This window comes from Stegostoma tigrinum, chromosome 3 (genome assembly GCF_030684315.1).
Source record: "Stegostoma tigrinum isolate sSteTig4 chromosome 3, sSteTig4.hap1, whole genome shotgun sequence".
Classification (NCBI taxonomy): Eukaryota; Metazoa; Chordata; class Chondrichthyes; order Orectolobiformes; family Stegostomatidae; genus Stegostoma; species Stegostoma tigrinum.
Genome location: NC_081356.1, coordinates 111,630,280 through 111,636,279, shown reverse-complemented (window position 1 = coordinate 111,636,279; position 6,000 = coordinate 111,630,280). Strand labels below are relative to the sequence as shown.

General features: G+C 43.0%; 1 protein-coding gene and 1 long non-coding RNA gene across 3 annotated transcripts in view; one reads left to right on the top strand and one right to left on the bottom strand.

Annotated features, from left to right (window-relative positions):
• Positions 1-941: 941 nt before the first annotated feature.
• Positions 942-2,289, bottom strand: LOC125449608 (uncharacterized). Its single transcript, XR_007246938.1, has 3 exons — positions 2,129-2,289; positions 1,904-1,986; positions 942-1,621 (listed from the first exon to the last, which is right to left on the bottom strand). It is a non-coding gene; the product is annotated as an uncharacterized LOC125449608 (long non-coding RNA).
• A 620-nt stretch (positions 2,290-2,909) lies between these two features.
• erbin (erbb2 interacting protein) overlaps positions 2,910-6,000 on the top strand; it is a 248,627-nt gene continuing 245,536 nt past the window's right edge. The window contains exon 1 of one of the 2 annotated variants that reach the window (XM_048525424.2): positions 2,910-3,563. The gene's annotated coding sequence lies outside the window, so the exon portion shown is untranslated. The remainder of the gene's footprint in view (positions 3,564-6,000) is intronic. The other variant, XM_048525430.2, reaches the window with a different exon arrangement.

Sequence of the window (6,000 nt, the reverse complement as noted above, 5' to 3'; positions counted from 1 at the left end):
CAGGAAGGTAGAGTTGAAGATTATCAGGTCAACCTGATAATCTGATTGAATAGTGCAACAGGCTCAAAGGGCTGAATGGTTGATTTCTGATCTGGTGTCTTATGATCTTATTTTTTCACTGTACATTTTTTCTTGGGAATCACCTTGAATCATCTCTTAACTGGCCATATACTAAACTAGGGCTTACAAGAACAAGGCAGAGGTCAAGAACTTTGCAAATCTCCTTTTGACACTTCAGAGCCACTCTACCATCTATCGGGCTGAAGTGATGATTGTGAAGAAGATGAACCAATTATCTGATTGGCTGCTACCATGAGACCATTCAAACAAGTCAACCCCACCTGATCTGCTTGGTCAGCAGCCTTGAAACTAGGCTCAGAATTCACCCTCTCAGTGACTAGCATGAGACTTTATTTGTGGGGCCTGCACTAATGTGCTTCTGTGCTTATTTATATAATCATGCTCAACATGTAAGATACATTGCAGTCATTCACTCAGCTTATTTCGACAGAACCTCCTGGCTCCAAAAACCTTTTCTGGGAAAAGTGCAGAATAATCAGAGCATTGCATCACTGCCAAGGTATAGTTCCAACTTATCCACACTACCCTGACTTGAATGCATCCTCCCAACTTTATTACCTGGTAAAAATCCTAAATGTCTAACACGGTTACGAGAACACCTTCCTCACAGGGATTGCAGTAGTTCAAGGAGAACGATGCGATCATATCGTTAGGGAAGGCAGGGATAGAGATAAAAGCTGCTTTGTCAGCATTGATCTCATTCTGTGAATAGATTACAGAACACAGCAGATTCTATCTGAAAATATTAAGTTACCCAAAGGCAATTTCTGAAATTACCGTCAGACTGTTTAAAAAAACATTCTTATCGTGCTGGTCTATATTCACAAAACTAATTTTAAAAATCAGTTTTATAGCTTTGAGACAAATAAACTGTTTAATAATGTAAATACAAATAGTTCTTTTTAAATTTTGATTTACAAAATGATGGAGTAAAACCCCTTAATGCTTTCATAGTACAGCTACATTGAAACGATAGACAGAAACTTGCTTGAACACGATGGCGCAGGTTCAAGGCAAGACGAGCGCAGTTCTTTTTGAAGATCTGAGATTATGCGTGCATAGAAGCTTATGCAGGATGCAGACAGGAAAGTATTCAGGAAGGAAGGGTTGCACCGATGTCTCGGTTGTGAAGACAGATTCTGATAACACGACATAGTACACGGAGGAAACTAAAGGAGCATGTTGGTCCAAAGCAACTGCCTCAGAGATTGCGCTGCACAGTCAGCTTCGAACGCTTAACGGGTTCCATTTCTGGGGGGAAAACAGAACCTAACATGCACTGCACTGTGATATATTTGTGAATCACAGCAGTTCAAACAAGCAGATGATACTGCATTTGAATCTTCCCATTTCCAGGCGACAGTATTTACTAACACAGCGTATTTGTTTCTCCCTTCATAAAGCAGACGAGAATCAATTCGACGCGGACTGCACAGTCTCATGATTTTCTTGTCTCAGTTTCACGTTATACCTATTCACATTTTACATGCGAGAAGTATATTAAACAAAAGCGGATTCCACGCGTTGGACAAGTCAACATCTGTGAAAGGAGAAATCAATTAAATATATACCGATTCAAGGGTTTCTGCGTGTCTGAATGTCTTTAAGATATATCCTACTTTGTCACAGAAAAAAATATAAATGGCCCGGTGATAAAAATCACAGATGTGGCACAAATCCGACATGATCAAAACTTGGTTGTTTCTTGGTCTTTGTTTACTGAATAGAATTTTAAAAAATTGATTTGAGCACGGTACAGCGAGTTCGGAGTTGAGAGTGTTAAATAAAATGAGTGAATTCATGTGGTGTCCGTGTTACAAACCGATGTTGTGGTGGCCGAGTCAGACAATGAATCTGATCCAAACAGAATGGCGTTCAATCCGTGCGACAAGTTCCACTCTGTGCCTGTGCCAAAAGAATGAGTTTTCAGTCAGTCACTATGTCCTTCTCAAAAGCGGTTTGCCTCATATATAAGACAACGGCATATCTTATTTGGATTCGTAAAGCAAACTGGAAAAAAAATTACATTATTCTCTTCAGAACTCACTGTATGAATGTAAATTGCTTTTTTTTGCGTGCCAGCCCGGTTTTGGAAATTATTAACCGGCAGGAGGGGAGATTGAGAAAGACACAATGGAAGTGACTTGGCACAATCTCGCGGCCTCAACTTCCCCCAAAGCATCAACTTTAGTGCAAATGAGGACGGCGGTGTGCTGGAAAATGATATTAATAAACCCACCTCCAGCCCCTCCCTATTCTCATCCTCAATCCCATCACCTCCCTCCCCCCACCTCCACCCTTCAAAAAAATCACCCAACCAGAGGAAAGGAAACTTTAAAGCAGAGACGTGGAAGAGACCGCCCCTGACCCAGGAGCAGGAGATGATTGGGACTGGGGATGCTGATTGACAGGGGAGTGTGGAGGCCGCAGCGTGTGGTTGCTTGAAATGTCAATCAGGGCGCCCAGGCGACATTGTAGCCGCTGGAGACAGCTGGCGCTGTTGCTTTATCTTGTCGGTGCATATCTGCCTGTGTTTCACTTCACATTCTCCCCTCCCTCCCTAAACTACACACACACACCCCTCCTTCTCGGTCAGTGTGCTGTGTCTGCTGAGGACGCAGTGGTTTCTACTGGCTGCTTTCTCTCTTCATTTGCCTGAGGCTCTGGGGAGTTGCGCGAAAACCTGGAGCGATGTGTTGGTGATCCTGTCTGCATCGTTAACAGAGCCAGACACGGAGGGGAGGGAAGGGGGGTGGGGGGTGAAGAAATTAATTTCGGATGGATTTGGGTGCGGCAATCTTACAGTAAGAAAGGAGCCGGAGTTGGGGGGGGGGGGGGGGCAAGTTATTTAATAAAATAAAGCTGCAGCAGGAGGAAGAACCACATCAGCTCCTTCCTGAAGGTGAAACTCGGCGATAGGGGACTTTTTTTGACTCCCTTGTTGCATTTTTTTTCTTCTTGACTTATCGAGTCTTGGGAAATGCTGTCGATTGCCCGCCGTTTCCTGCTTTGAAAGGACTTGGTACATTTTCCCCCTCTCCTCCCACTGTCGTCTTTTACTCCATTTTAATTACTTTATTTTGCGTGCGAACCTCTAAATTCAGCGACGGATCTGAAAGTTACTTTCGAGACGACAAACCGCGAGAGACTTGGTTGCATCATTGGAGAGGAGGGGGGAAGAAAGAGAGGGGGGGGGAAAGACTTGCAAAAGTTCAGCGCGCAGAAGATTTAATTGGTCTAACTACCATCGACAGAGATCGGAGAGCTTGTGTTGAGAGCTCGCGAGTTTTTCCTTTTTTGTTTTAATATTCACCCCCCCTTAAAAAAAAGGAGAAATTGTGTTTGGTCCTGCCTCGGCTCTGAATACCACATAAAGCCCAGCTCTCCCCCCCCCCACCCCCGGATCGAACCTTTGGATTGTTTTGAAGTTTAAATCGGAAGCCGATGAAGAAGCGGGCCGTCTGGATCAGTGGCGAGTGAAGGTAAAATGGCTTGTGCTTGGAATTTGTTTTCGGCTTGGTTTCTGCTCGCCTTCGGAGGGAAGGCCTACACACTCTTTTCTAACACCAACCTTCCTCCCCCCCCAAAAAAAAAGGTAGTGCTAGGATAGCAGTCATGACCTACACATCCAAACCCGGTGTAAAACATAGCAATCCAAACGAGAGATAAGTATTGTTTATTTGGTGAGAAGAGAAGGAAGTTTTGCATTCGAGGTGTTTAAACCTTGACCAGTTGACGCTGTTCAAGGTCTAAACGTATCAGACAGAGATCCCTTTGTTTAACTTCAGGGCTTGAGCCGAAACAGCTTATTGCATCAACACTGGCATGTTCACAGTAACGGTGTTAGAAGATAAATATTGTATTTACTTGCTCGGATAAGTGGCTTGATATTAGGAAGAAGCAACTGGCATATCTTTTGGATGACAGGAAGCAAATGTTAACCCATATTCCAACCCTCCCTTTCTGATGGAACCTTGACCTCGTTTTTCAATTTCTGCTGGCGGTCCGAAAAAAATCTAGTGTTGAAAATACGCGGAGTCGATCTTTATATCCGTCTTTATATCCATCTTTTTGATGCACAGGTACATGCAAACACGCATGTGTTGGTTTCACAGCTACCCAAATGGTTTGAGATCAAAATTAAGTCGCTGTCTGTAGCTTTGAGTTAACAGAAGAGTGTAAGTATGTTTGAAGGTTTTGAGTTGCAGTTCCTTAGAGTTGAACTGAATCTTGGTGCTCTGTGGTTTGTTACTCACTGGAGTGTGAAGCTGTCATCAAAACTTTCAAAACAATAATGTTTGCTGCTTATGCACAAGTCCCAGAAATATACTTTGTAGAAGTGCTATAATACAACCGAAGGCATGTGCATAAACAAGTTGCCGTAGTTAGCCTTTCATAATAAGGTACATATGTAGGGACGGAGGAGTGAAGTGGCAGTGTTGGTTTGTGGTGGTGCTGTGTTACAGTTCTCATAGACTAATGAATTGCTCTGGCAATGTGTACCTTTTACTGTATGTTGTGATCTGGATCAATGGTTAATGATGTTGGAGGTTCCACTGTTCTTTGTCACATGGCCGGCCAGGAATGTCCCCCGCCCTTGCCATCTGTCACTGGCATGTGTTTGAAGGATTTGCAGGTTGATATTTGATTATTCCATTTGGGAACCCTGTAGCCTTCTGGATTTAATATCAAATTCAACAATTTTACAACTTGAGCACCTTTCCTCATTTTTCCACCACCAAAATGTACCAGGCCTTGTCATAACATAGGCTGCGACCAGACATTATCTATTCTTAACTACTAATAGTTCCCGTTAGCAGCTGTTTATTCTCCTAGCCTGGTATTTATCCACGTCTTTGTTTATCCTTCTCTTTGGGGTCTATCTCCACGTAATGTTTACTCCCATACCCCCCTACGACCTTCTGTATAAAACAAATCCTTTTCCTAGCTACCATCAATTCTGAAGGCTCACCACACCTAAATATTAACTGATTTCTCTCCACAAATACTGCCACATCTGAGATTTTCCAGCAATTTTTGTTTTTGTTTAATGTCCAATCTGTTTGGCAACATTACAGATGCACTTTGTTTGGCTATCAAGCCTTGGAACGGGAATTGAATCCAGAGCTTTTGGGCTTAGACACAGGAACACTAACCACTATGCCAGAAGAGGAAAAGTTGCAGGATAAGCTCAGCAGGTCTGGCAGCATCTTTCGAGGAGAAAACAGAGTTAATGTTTCGGGTCCGGTGACCATTCCTCAGAACGGGACCCAAAACATTAACTCTGTTTTCTCCTCCACAGATGCAGCTAGACCTGCTGAGTTTTTCCAGCAACTTTGTTTTTGTTCCTGATTTACAGCATCCACAGTTCTTTTGGGTTTTACTATGCCAGAAGACCTGGTGGTGTCTTTTTTTATTTGTTCACAGGATGTGAGCATTACTGCCTGGGCCCAAATGGCAATCAAGAGTCAACTGCATTACAGTAGGTCTGGAATCACCTTTTATCCAGACCAAGTAAGGACAGCAGGTTTCCTTCCTTGAGCAACATGAGTGAACCAGTCTCATTTTTATGACATTGATAGTCATAACCCGGTGGCCGTTGTGCAGGTTTTACTCCAGGATTTTTAAAAATTGAAATCAAAATTCATCATCTGCTTTATGGAAATTGACCCCATGTTACCGGAGCGTTGGCCTGGGGTCTTGGATTGCTACTCCAGTGACATGACCACCACATATCCATCCCCCAAAAAAAGAGAATGGCAGCTATTCATTAATGTCTCCACAGTGATAAGTCATTGTAGATCCACTGGAAACAGACATGTGCTTGTTCAATGCAAAAAGTTGTAAATGAAGCCCATCACTGTACTGTACTAGAGTATATGTATGTTTGGAAAAAAATGCGGGACTATGGAATAAAGT